Here is a 14,235-nt window from a genome sequence, read left to right as displayed (position 1 = left end):
CATCCCTTAAGTGTCTACTGTATCCATTAGGCTCTGAAAATTGCAAATCGCTGACTACATGAATTACTCTGGAACAGTTTAGCATGTGTGTAGAGCTTTCACTATCAAAAAGCTCTAGTGATTCCACATTAGAAAGCAATTTTCAATATGGCTTACTGGGAATTTAGGCACATAAACAGATACTCAGCAGTGATATTTAATGCAGTTTACTGAATAGGTTTACAGATTAGGGACATAATTTTCAGAGCTTTGTCAGGTTCTGTCTGAGCACACTGATTATGTGCCTGGAAATTTGACTTTTCCCTGTGTGTTTTATTTTCCTCTGTTCTCCATTTGGATGATAAAAGGTAAATGCAAAGGTAGGATTGTGCTGATGCAGTGGAAACATACTTCAGTGTAGTTTATAGTCAGAACCTCTGCAAGAAATAATGTTTATGAGATCATCTTGTCTTGCTGCAGATGTTTTACATTAAACTTCTTGTCTGCACAAAATACATGAGCAGATACTGATATTTTGCACAGAAAATTGAAATGGAATAGAAGCTGATGTGAAATTACAGTGAACAATTTAAGTGCAGACATGGCAATATCTAGTTGTTTCCACTTAAATGTTTATGAGTAGAATAGTAACTGAACACAAGGACCTGCTCCATAACTAGGTCCACTGGGTGCCCTAAGAGTATATAAATATAAATAGCAACATATGGGGTATGGATTAATTTGTACTCTACTCTAAACAGTTTTGGAACATCTTTCTTTTGATAGAAGACAACCAACCAAACACAGCAAATATATGATAGTGTGCGAATTTGTCTCAGCCAGGGAATGCAGGATAGAATGTTTCTGATCCACTTGATGTCTCCTGACTTCAGTGCCCAGTGAGGAAGGCTATATGACTGACAAGGCACAGTGGCACTGGTGGTGATGTGGCCTCTGGGGAGCTGCCTGTCATGTCACATTGGGGGTTTTTGTCTTGGCTTTGGCATCCAGAGTTTGCCCTTAGATAATTACTCAACTCTGGTTTGGAAACTTGCTTCTTTTTCCCCCCCCATAAGCAGATTTCCAATTTCCTTTTCCCAAACCTGCTTTTCTTTAGCATTGGTTTAATTTTAGTGTTTTAAAGTAAAATTTGGTGCTTGAAGTTCATGTTTTTAATAACTGGAAATATTTCTCTGGTTAATAAAGGCCACAGCTAAGGTTCTAGGATTAGGTATCGTTATAGCTGCTCTACCAAGCTCCTTATAAAGTTTGCCGATGACACCAAGCTGTATGGTTCAGTTGATATGCTGGAGGGAAGGAATGCCATCCAGAGGGACCTTGACACACTTGTGAGGTGGCTGATGCCAACCTCATGAAGTTTAACCATGCCAAGTGCAAGGTCCTACACCTGGGTCGGAGCAATCCCAGGCACAGCTACAGGTCGGGCAAAAAGGAAATTCAGAGCAGTCCTGCGGAGAAGGACTTGGGGGTGTTGGTCAATGAGAAAATGAACATGTGCTGGCTTCAGTGTGTGCTTACAGCCCAGAAAGCCAACCGTATCCTGGGCTGCATCAAAAGGAGTGTGACCAGCAGGTCAAAGGAGGTGATCCTGCCCCTCTGCTCTGCTCTCGTGAGACCTCACTTGGAGTATTGTGTGCAGTTCTGGTGCCCTCAACATAAAAAGGACATGGAACTGTTAGAACAAGTCCAGTGGAGGGCCACGAGGATGATCAGGGGACTGGAGCACCTCCCATATGAAGACAGGCTGAGAAAGTTGGGGCTGTTCAGCCTCATAGCAGCCTTCCAGTATCTGAAGGGGGCCTGCAGGGATGCTGGGGAGGGACTATTCATTAGGGACTGTAGTGATAGGACAAGGGGTAACGGGTTGAAACTTAAACAGCAGAGGTTTAGATTGGATATAAGGAAGAAATTCTTTACTGTTAGGGTGGTGAGGTACTGGAATGGGTTGTCCAGGGAGGTTGTGGATGCTCCATCCCTGGCAGTGTTCAAGGCCAGGTTGGACGAAGCCTTGTGTGATATGGTTTAGTGTGAGGTGTCCCTGTCAATGGCAGGGGTGTTGGAACCAGATGATCTTAAGGTCCTTTCCAACCATAACTATTCTATGATGCTATGATTCCCAGCAGATTCCTCTTCTAGTGTTTGTCATGCTAACATGATTTCAATTCAGAAAGACAGACAAGTGTTTTCAGGGCTCATTGAAGCAAATGCAGGAAAAGATCATTTAACATAATACTGATAATACTGATGAAAGCAGTAGAAATTTCCTGAGTTATGCAAATTATTTAAGTTTCTATATTTATGACGTTTTCTTTTGAATCGTAAAGTTTCATGTCTAAATTTTATGGGTAAATGGATTTTTTTAACTCATTTTTCTATACATAAATTTTTGAGCCTGTTTATGAACTAACAGTAGTTTTACACATAACTCAATAATAAAAGAGAGAATTGTGAAGAGATCTGAACATTAAAGACAAAATATACCACTGAAAATGAGTAATACTGTGGTGATTTGTAAAGCTTGATGCATGCATATACTAATAATGGGGTCTCTACCTAAGATTCATAATATGGGCAGAGAGTTTGGTAACACAGCATCTTCATTTCAGTGACTAATATCATCCAATCTCATCAGTGACTAGTCTTATCCAAAAGAGGTCTAGTCATTGATGTCAGTGGATACTTGGTCAGTCTTTAAAGTGAATGTATACACATTAGATTATAAAAGCTTGAGGTTCCTTTAATTCTTATACAAGTACCTCAAAGACCAACATTATTAATTCCTCTTTTTTGGGGGAGGGAAATGGGGGAGGGGAGCAGGAGGAGAAATAACAGTTTAAAGTATAACTAGTGGAGGAAGAGGATTTCCATCACAGGAAACATGTCAAAGTTTCTACATCCCTTTGAATATAAACCAGTGTGAAAAGTTAAGATTTGGACTTTCTGCATCTGAAATGCAATTCTGAAAATGCCCTCAAACTTGAAATAGCTCATTTGAGAAACTGCAATGCTTTTTCTTGACTGTGAGTCTGTTTTAATAGAAAGTATATTTCAACTTTTCATTTTACTCTACTAAATCCTATTAACTGGTATGTATCAAAGGAGATAGAAGTATACACTTGAAATAGCCCTTAGTAGTTTTTCATATGAATAGCAACTAGCACTGTCGCACTGTAGTTAAGCTGATGCAGAGAAACCTAGACATGTACACAACAGGAAGAAGTTATTTTGGTGTTTATGAAATATCCATAGGAGCCATAAAATTGACACTGCTCCTTCCCCTCATCAGACATGACACCTCCTATGAAGCAGACTGAAGAAGGGTGTGCATAGTATGGGGATGAATGTAGAAGCTGCTCTTTCATGGAAGGATTTATGTTGACAGAGCTAACTTAGATACCTTTGAAGAAAAGCAGCTGGAAAAACAAGGTCTATGGATGAATTCTTGAGTTTCTTCCAGAGAAAAAATGACCTAGATTTCTAATCTCTGCATTCCTATGGTAGCATGAAAACTCAGAAGTGTGTCCCAGCAGTAATTCCCATTCACAGCTTTACATGTATTTTCCTTATATTCAGACTCATAGGTGATATTGTTAAACAGGCACAAACCTCTGATCTTTCTCAGAGTCTTAACTATTTCCAAGTGTAAATCCTAGGAATGATGCAAACGTAATTACACTGAATGGGTTCTGCAAATCAAAAAATCTTGAGCCTCTCCTTTAATGAATTTTCAAGCTGTTATCTTCCCTTCTTATTTGCACATTATCCTTTTAAATGGTTCTTCTGATTGCCTGCAAAAAATTCAAATTCAGAACAGGTATTTTCAGCCTCATCCAGTCAGTTGCTCCCCCATTAACAGCTATGCAAAACATTAATTACTAAGTTGAACTTGCTGATTCTGAATGTTTATTCAGAAAATGGTTTCCTTCTCTCATTTCATTCACAGTGCAATTTCACTCACTAAAAGCACTGAAGTGTCTCAGGATACCTGCGTTCCCTCCCTGCAGCTGACACAGTAAATCTTATGCTCTGTTCTTATGCTTGACTGGCAAGGCAGTCAAGGTAAGGATTCTCTGCAGCCCTCTGGGATTAGAAGGTGGCATGAGGAAGGAGCTGCAGAAGGACCATATGTGCAACTAGGAGGAGGGAAGACTGTTTAGGGGATAAAAGAATTAATTGTTGGATGTTGTGGGAGTGTGGAAAATTAGGTCACCCCAATTTTTCAGGCTATTTTAAGACTAGACAACTATTCACAAACCAGTAGTGCAATAAGGCCAGAGTTTTGATGTCCAGATGTTTGTGACATCTGGACAAGTGGGAGAGCTCACGGGATGTGTGAGCTCAACTAGGAGAAGCTCAGTAAGGTTTCTGCTGGATATCCTACCCTATAAGCACTTCACTATGTGCATTTTCTGATTGATCATAAAATCTCATACAGCTGATTTCCAAAGCCAACTGCGTCAGACATTATCCTTTACTCCTTAAACCACAAGCAGAGCCTCTCCCTGCCCCTCTCCAATGGAAATTCTTCTCCGGGAAATGTCTGATGTAAATCATACCAAGGCACTGCCAGGTTGACTTGCTTCCTAGACTTTTAGTATGTCTATGGATTTGACTTTTTTCTTTAAAATGGCAATTATTTTGGCTAAGCAAAACATCTATCCTGCTTTTTCTCACTGAATGTAGAAACAACCACTACTGTATCTTCCTGGATTATTTTCTCCTTTCGTAGCATAGTGGGAGACACAAGAAAGAATTAGTTTATTTCGTTTGAGATCCATGAATGTCCTTGGCTTTGAGGCAGGCTGATGGCACATCTACATTCAGAAAAGGTACTTCAAAGAGCAGAGACATTCTACAGATCAAGCAGTGCAGCACTGCAGAAAATCCAGGTGGGATGTTTAACAAACCTTACAGATTTATGAAGTAGGGGAATTATATTAGGAGTGTGGACTATGCTTTAACACAATCATTCATTGGGATAAGAGAAGCAGAACTCACTCTGTAAGTCTGTAATTGTTGAAATTAATAACTGTGGCTCATCACTCTCTGCAGTACTCTACCAATTTACTGTGCTCTTTTATCTCAATTACTTTCTGTGTGTGTCTTACATTTCTCTATTAAACTTCAGTAATTGTAACACTATGGTAATAACATTGACATATAGAGTATTATATGATGGGCTATTTTATATTATTCTGACTGCCTTATTTATATTATAATTATTAGTGTATATATAAGTGTGATTCATTGAACTAATAAGGTTTTCAGACAACTGCCATAGCTCATTGATTTTCTTCTCTTATGCATGAATTTACCTCACACTGCTAGTTGGATTTCCCTTCACTTTTAATGCAGGCATTTGTAGAATAAAGGCCTTCCACTTCAGCCTCAAAGTAATGATACTTAATACCTCATTCTAGCTTGATTCCATTAAGATGACAAAGCAAATGGAAAGCACCAAAGTTATATTTTCTCAACTAATCTGTTCTTTTGTTCAAAAGTACTTCCAAAAGCACCCATTCTCACTAATCCCTGCAGAAGTGATGGCCAAAACATGATTTTTTGAATTTAAGGGAGTTAGCACTCTGAAATCTGGTGTAGATTTTGTGTAGTTCATTAGCCATGCAGTTCTCCTCAGAGAGGAATTTGGGTAATGCTTTCTGAATGGAACATTTGCTTAATCCTTTCAATATCTCAGAATTGAATGAATTGTTTACCCTATCTGCCCTGCAGGGACCTTAAGTCACAATCTGAAAGTCAGTTAAGAATGTGGTAAATGAAGGTGATCCAGAAAAATACACTACTTACTATAACCTCATCTAGTTCGGGTCTTCTACATGTAGCGGCATTATAACAGATCCTTCAAACTACATCTAGCACACCAGTAGCTTATAACATAAACCATATGCATGTATTAGATCCCATGGTAATAAGAAGTTTGAGAGAACTAATGCAAAACATTTATTTCAAAGAAATAACTATGCAATTAAAAAACAAGCAGACCTTCTCTATGGTTCCCCTCCTGTGCCCTGGTGTAAGACAACTCAGTTGCCAGCCATTTCATAGGAGGAGATCAAGACTTGTGCCTGTGGAATGGCTTTGCTTGCAGTTGCTTCGCTTTCCAAACAGCTGTCACAAGAGGGGTTTCACTCCATCTCTTGTTATTTATGAGCATTTGTTGACAGTAAGTGGTGTACAGCACTGTGCCTTGCAATAACAGTATGTTCTATTTTGTGTTGGCCCTTTGTTCTCGGCATATATTGATTTTCTTTTTCTTAAGGTGACCTTGATACTCTGCCTGTGTTGAACATGAAGGGTATTTATTTCAAGCTCTTTCCTTGCATGCTTAGCTAAGTTCTGCCGATGCTATATGAAATTACAGAAGCACCAAGATGGGAGACCCTAAATTGTAAGTGTCCAAGGGCCAGAGATTCCAGTGTTGCAATTCCAAGTTGCAGTAAAAAACACATTCAAAGTTTTCCGGTGCCTGACTTACATTTCAGATGTTGATTCCAGCTGCTGGCAACAATCATAAGCAGTGACACCACCATCTGGTGGGTAACACCTCTGTAAAATGTTTATCTTTTGTAGACACAAGTATTTATATGGGATAAAGGACTATATAACATGAGTAAGGAGTAGAAACTAGAACCATCAAAGGTCTATGTTACATTTTCCCCTTTTGGGGGTGTGATATTTTGTCATTAGTGGTACAAATTCCCTGCCCTGTTTATTGATGCAATACAGATGCAAGTACACTCATTTCTACACTTCTAACTAACCATGTGGGCAGAACTCATAGATAAGATGATCTTCGCACAGTGACTATTAAACTTCCCTTTAGCAGAGCTTATGCCCTAGTTAGTATCTAGATGCACAGCCTGATTACTAATGCAAAGAGTTTTGAAAGTCAGAGCAAACAGTAAGGAAAATGGCTATCAAGGCAATTACTTTGCAGACCAGGGAATAATTGTGATATAGTTGGCTGATTTATCCCTGTTTCTCTTCTGTCTACAGAACATTAATGCAGTGTTTTGATTATCTTCTCAGTGGAAAGAAACTGGACAAAATAAGAACTTAGTGAAAGAGCAGCCATATGGAACTGGAATTTAGGTCTGGAATATTATATATATTCTAGGGTTAAATAATATGCATTTTTATTGCAAAGTAGATGAGGATGCTGGACTCAGTGTAGACTAAATTCACAGTAACATGAACGCTCGTTTTCACGCTTTGATTCAAGAATTTGTCTTGGTGTCTATGCAAGGATTGTACAGCCACCCCCAGACTGCATTGGAAAGGAATGGGAAACAATACAGCTCCTCGAATGTTAGTTGCTAGGTAGGAGACTCTCACAGAACTTCAGTTAAAGCAGTCTTCTCTCAAAGAGGGGAACCAAGATTTGACTTGGTTTTGGAGTCCTTTTTGGTCCTTGGAAAAGATGCTGTAAATTAGTCAGTAGTTCAACTCAAAGCTTCTTCTAATTTTCATAGCTGATTCAGAGTGGAATAAATTTATCCCTCTTGGAACTGCAGTATATAAACTGTCATGAAGCTCTCCAGCACAGAATAAACACACCAAACCTACAAAACACCTAATGCTCCCCAGGGATCTCATCTCTCAGAATCTAAATACCCTATTTTGAAAGTGCTATCTGGTTACTGTGCAGTATGCAGGCCACCCATGAGTAAATGCCAGACTTTTGCACTTAAAACTCGAATTTCTGATGTCCTTAGAGCTGCTGCTTTCATACCTTCTCCATTACTGCCCATCCTGAGCTATGAATCAAGAGAGGTGCACATTCCAGTTCTTCACAAGCTTACATAAGAAATCAATTTTACCTCATGAAAGACAAAGCTATTGGACTGGAAGATTGATGAACAATTCCAGTTGCTTTACAGCAGCAGAATCTCAGTGATTGATCCCAAACCAGACAAAAGCCTTGTACTGCATCACAAAGCTGGGATTCTGTACAAAGAGAGACTGATACATAATTTGTGCATGTCACAGAATTGCTGCACAGGTCAATATAACTAGTACGTTACACAGGAAAGGCACAGAAATAGAAACAACCAGTCTCTACTGAACTAGAGAATAAAGCAGCAAAGCTTGTCCAAAGCAAAGATGTTACTCACTTCTCTTCCCTAGCCTAAACCAAGCCCTAAAACATTTGCCACATTTGAGCAAATGAATTAAGGAGATTCTGTGATTACATCTGACAATTATTTTAGTCCAGAGTATTTTTCTGTGAAGATAAACTGTAATTATCTGCATAATTTAAAATAGATTGACAATGTAATTATATTGCAGACATTTCTGCACTGTCGGTATTATCCTTCTGAACAAAGCAATCTTTCAGGACTGCTCATTTGAATGGCTATTTTAAGTTAAAATAAATAAATAAATAAATGGATGCAAAATAATAATTTAAATAAACATTTTCAATGAATGCTATTGGGTTGTCAAACTTCACATTTAAAAAAGTATGTTAAAGCCAGACCATCAGAGCAATGTAATTAAAATATGGCTTGCAGATGTAGCATCTGTAAATCATATTCAGAAAAAAACCCCCTAAAGAATAGCCTTTAATTCGCACTAGAAGCAAGCCCTAGCTGTTGAGTGTTTTTTTGAGTCTGAAATGCTCAGATACAAATCCTAACTTCTCCCCAGTCGAGAGTATTTCTTTGTTCTTATGCTTTTAGTGTATTTGCTACATTAGTCAGATTTTCTCTGAAGGTTCCTCCTGCTAGACTAATTTTATGAAGGCAGTTGTGCCCTCTTTCACCTTCTTCTGAATCTCAGGGGCAATATTTGTGGCATTGTTTTGAGATACCAGCAAATATTTAGTATATCTAGTACAGGATGCACTGAAAAACATTAATTTGTGTAAGAGAATGTGTCTGAGAACTCCATTCTCATGTAAAAAAGATGCTATAGTTTATTATGGGCATATCATACCTTCAAGTCATAACTGGAAATGAACTTTCATTTGGGTTCCCATGACAAGTAGGTTGATTCTGCAATTCCTGTGTATTAGTGTATCGCAGGCCAGTTTTCTTTGTTGTGCTAAAAAGTCTGCATGGACTGTTGCTAATATTTCCTGCTACCATACTGGTGCTATGATATTTCCCCACTTTCCTTGGTTTTGCTTTAAAACATGGGAAGAGAATACTGTGAATTCTGGGAGAGGTGTGAGACAGAATATGTTAAAATCCTTTTGCTTAGACAGGCTGAGAAAGTTGGGGCTGTTCAGCCTGGAGAAGAGAAGGCTGCGTGGAGACCTCATAGCAGCCTTCCAGTATCTGAAGGGGGCCTACAGGGATGCTGGTGAAGGACTATTCATTAGGGACTGTAGTGATAGGACAAGGGGTAACGGGTTGAAACCTAAACAGCAGAGGTTTAGAGCCATTGCTCTAATGATACTGTAGGGTTGAATAAATGGGAGGATGGCCTAGAAAGAGAGAAAGGCAGTGTGTCTGGTTTGACTCAAGTACCTCTAAGATTAAATCAGCACAGGCCTAATCTCTGGAAGGACACCTTAAGCCACACTATGCCTGAGGCATGCCTAATATCTGCCTGACAGTTGAGGAATCAGATAGAATCTAGAAAGCCACACCTGGCTTCCTACAGGTGCCTGGTACGCTTGAAGTTCAACTTACTGCAAACCATTTCTTAGCTTTAGTAGCTGTAAGTAGCAACATGTTTGAAATCTCAGTGGGCTGAATGGTTTCAAAACCAAGGTGCTAGAGGAATAAGAGAACATGGGAGGGTTCTCATTCTACTCCTGTGTTTGTTGCTGGGTCTGAGCAATTGTAGGGCACAGCTCTCTAACCTCACTGATGCTTTGCTGAAGTTAAAAGGGTTACTATTTTAAGCATTGCATATTTGTTGAAGGGTTGCTTGTTAAACATAATCACCAATACACATCAAGAAAAAATTTCAAGTAATTACACAAGAAAGCACCATGGCTCATTTGAAGTTAAATATTACATAAATTAGTCTTTCTATACAGATTATATGGCTATGTATGAAAAACTACAAAGAATGGGATTATTTTTAAAGTCAAACTGGCACGTGTGAGCTGTGAATTGATAATGGGCTTTTAGTCTGTCATCTCAGAAAATGTCATCTCATGAAATGTCTGAGGCTAGCTTTCTTGCTGTTGGCACAGAGTTACTATCCCTAGCAACTGTTTCTGTCAGGACATCTTATGGTAATGAATGCCATGAAAGTTGACTGAACAGTTATGTTATGTATACTATATATAGCAGTGGTATATATCAGTGACAGAGACTTTGGAATGGAGAAGTTAAAAATATAGAAACCAGAAAATATAATTCGAAAATGGCTTACAAAGATCAATTCCATACTCATTCAGATAACGTCTGCCTTCACTATGAAACTTGATTTTACAGGAAGAATGATTTGACCTCAGTTTAGAACTGTCATGGGTTCAGCCATGGCAATCATTTTTCTCCTTTTTGTAGCTGGTGCAGTGCTGTGTTTTGACTTCTGGGCTGGGAATAGTTGCTTGATAGTGAGCATGTTTTGAGGGTGTTTTTGTTCAAGGCCGGGAGGAAGGGACACCTGACTCAGGCTAGCCAATGAGGTATTCCATACCATAGCACGTGATGCCCAGGATGCATACTGGGAGAGAGAGCTGGAGGGGTAGAGCTGGAGAAAAATGGAGGAGGGAGCACGCGGTGCTCGGCCGGGCAGGGTGGAGTGAGTTATGGGTCGGTGGCTGGTGGGGTGTTGTATTCTTTTTGCTTGTTATTGGCTGTATCATTATTACTGTGTTATGCCTTAGCTATTAAACCGTTCTTGTCTCAATCCATGGGGGCTACATTGTTTGGATTTCCCTCCCTAACTCTCCGGGAGTTGGGGGACTTGTTTTAAACCATGACAAGAACAGAAGAATGTATTTTAGTAGATGTCACCTTGATCTGCAGCTAATAACTGTATGGTGTTGAACAGCAGAAGGTATATTCAGTGACAGCAGAGCTCAGTGAAGGTGGTGTAATCCTAGTTGTATACAGTGCATTATGTAGCATGCAAAGCACATAAACATTTTTCAGTATTGATTTCAATACCATGGTAATAAAGAACAGGTGACCATAAATTAGAAGAGAGGCACTCTAATTGTTACAATGAACTCCTTTACAATAAGAACTTTACATAATGAGATGCATAATTAAACATTAATGACTAGGACCATTAGTGGCAATTTTATTCCACTTACACAAGATTTTGGCCTTAGGTGAAGCCTAATGTTTTAGTAAAGCTGTCATTCATAATGTTGCTCCTTTGTTTGCTCTACAACCACATCATATTCTAGTCTTGAAAAGTCTTCTGGATATTGATTTCTAATATGGATTTAAAGGAAAATTGCTTCCAGATTCAATCCTGCTTCTAGCACTAGCAACACAGATGGCAACCTAATAAATTACACCAGAAGTTATGATGAACCAAGAAATCTTGTGGTCCAATATCCCCACAATGCATTCAGCAGGAAACCCAGCTCAATATGCAAGTGTGCATGATTGGATATAAGGAAGAAGTTCTTTACTGTAAGGCTGGTGAGGCACTGGAATGGGTTGCCCAGGGAAGCTGTGAATGCTCCATCCCTGGTGGTCAAGGCCAGGTTGAACAGAGCCTTGGGTGACATGGTTTAGTGTAACCCCATGGCAAGGAGGTTGGAACTAGATGATCTTAAGGTCCTTTCCAACCCTAACTATTCTATGATTCTATGATTTAACATTTCAAAATGCACTTTGATTTTCTCTAGCTACTTTCCAGTCAGACTTGACATTTTTCAGCTTTATTTTTAAGTGACCATTGTTACTGCAGTCAACATCCTGCTCTCTTTTCCTTTCCATGTCAGCCACTGAGGAAGGTAATGATCAAACAGCTGCTTTTCCATAGCTGCAGTCTTATCATTTGAGCTCAACCCTAGTCTAGCTTTTGGTTATTATAGCCTCAGTGCAGGACTTTGGGAGAAAGCTGAGCAGGATTTTGTCAGGAGGCTGCACTAGAGAAGGCCCAGCAACTGCTGAAATTGGGGCAAACAGCAGAAGAGACCTTTAACCTGCTTGTGTGCTATAACACCTGGGCAATCAAAGGAGAAATATAACTCATGTTTCACTTGAGCATCTGTAGTTATATTTAGTTACCTGAGGAGGTTGGTGCCACTTAGTCACTAATTCAAAATCCTTGCTCTGAGAAATGCCAATTATGCAGTGAAAAAACAAGCAATATTCCTAGAATTATGTTTTGTCCAAGCTTTGCGGCAGGGAGTTGCCTTCAACGGCCACATTTCCAAGGAGTTATTTACAGGGTACTAACTGCTTTAAAGAAGATCCTTTGTCCTTTAGGATATTAAAGGGTTGGGTTTAAAATATGAAAGCTTATTTCTTCTATAACCAGTATGAAAATTAGTAGCAGAAGAATCTCCAAAGATTTTTGGAGATAAACCATCTAAAGCTAAATGGCCATGGAGTGGGTAAAATGGGACAGGTAATTCACCAGATTTCTGGTCCTTCTTCCTATATGTGATCCCAATATGGACTTACCAGATTCTTACTTAACTACTTATACTGCTCTTAAAAATGTTGATCCAAACACAGTGGATCACATTTACTCTTCCTACAACACTGTATAGTAAACCATCTTCTGTGATTTAATCAGGCAAAATCTATTGATTTTTCTTTTGTGCTGTTTAATGATCTCCATTTATTTCCCAAAATGCAAAGACACCTTTTTTTCATTGCAGGACATTTCTACTGTGGCTTTTTTTTTCCATTTTCATTGTCCATACAATACTTCCTATCTGTTCTGCTATTCAGTTGGCAAAAAAATAGCCAGAATTGCAAAAGATCCGTGCAAGACTGAGTAGGCAAATAAAATGGCAGGTGAAATTGAATATAAATAAATGATGCACAATAATCATGCATGAAATGATGAGCTCCCAGCTGAACATTGCCTCAGAAATCTCGGTGTTATGACAGCTCAGTAGCAGTCAGAAAGGCAAACTGAATGAAAGTGCTCTTCTAGTGCCCTCATATCCAAACAAGAGAACTCTAGAAGTGGAAAACACTTGCCAGAACTGTGATAACCTCAAAATGCCCCAGGACTGCAAATGACTGCAGGCTAGGAAATACCAGTTGTACATATAATTACACTCTACTTATTCCCTTGGCATCACAGACAGAAGAGAAATCACCTTTGGTGTGTCCTAGTACAGCCATGCTACATTCCTCTTTTCATCAATATGTAGAGACAAGATATTTGTATATGGGGCACATAAAGAATAATATTAGAACTATGACTGAAATTCCTCTTTTAATTACTAACACAATTGGGTTTGCTGCCTCTATAAGCAATGCTTACCTTGGTCTCGCTTTGGCTTCAGCATGATTGAACTGCATGTCTAACCAGGATCAATATACTTGCTGCTGTTCCTTCCTAGGAGAGAATTTGGACATTGTCAGAGAGCTTCCATTCCTTAAGATAGCTTACATATATAGACTGTAGAATGAAGAAAACAAATTGAAGTTTTGATCTCTGTTTGGCTTACTGTGGACCAGATGACCCTTTAACATTTGTTTTTACAATACTAATGTAGTCTCATGCTTATGCCTACTGTTGTAATGTCTTTGACAAGGAAAATGACTATTTGCTCATAACCATTTTCTACATTATATATATATAATTTATATATAACATGCAAAAATGTATTAAACACAAAAACATAAAGTGTACCTTCAGGAATTTCCTAAAGGAAAGACTGTAAGAAATTGGGAAGGAATGTCAAGGGAATTGTCCCCATGTGCTTACCCAGTTTCAGTGCTCTTTGTTTAGACATCTCCCACTAACTACCTCCCACTAACTGTTGTCAGAGACTTTTGGTCCATCCTGTGAGAGCTCAGTCTCTGATCACAGAATCTATATTTGTATAATAACAGTGGCAAGCAACACTTGCACAGTCTTTTATGAACCCAAATAACATAACATACTATTTTCAGATAAAAACATTGACATATAACAATAATTTAGATAATAACTGTAAATTAGTTCTATTTCAGCACCTTAATTAACTAAATATTCTTCTTCAGAAGAAAGAGATTGGGATCCTGCTCATTTTGAGTGCATGCAAAACATCCTTATTTCAGTGGGTGGTTTGAGTAGGCAAAGAATGCAGGAGCTGGCTTAGAAAATAGGTGGAGAGAGCCCATC

The 14,235-nt window shown here is 38.9% G+C and overlaps 1 protein-coding gene across 1 annotated transcript in view; it reads right to left on the bottom strand.

Moving 5' to 3' along the window:
- SLC39A10 (solute carrier family 39 member 10) overlaps positions 1 to 14,235 on the bottom strand; it is a 123,104-nt gene that overhangs the window by 96,585 nt on the left and 12,284 nt on the right. Inside the window, exon 2 of the mRNA XM_031045843.2 lies at positions 13,390 to 13,464. The gene's annotated coding sequence lies outside the window, so the exon portion shown is untranslated. The remainder of the gene's footprint in view (positions 1 to 13,389; positions 13,465 to 14,235) is intronic.

The sequence above is a fragment of the Melopsittacus undulatus genome, chromosome 8 (genome assembly GCF_012275295.1).
Source record: "Melopsittacus undulatus isolate bMelUnd1 chromosome 8, bMelUnd1.mat.Z, whole genome shotgun sequence".
Taxonomy (NCBI): domain Eukaryota; kingdom Metazoa; phylum Chordata; class Aves; order Psittaciformes; family Psittaculidae; genus Melopsittacus; species Melopsittacus undulatus.
Note: the sequence above shows the minus strand (reverse complement) of the source record. Positions and strands in the feature narration are given on the sequence as shown.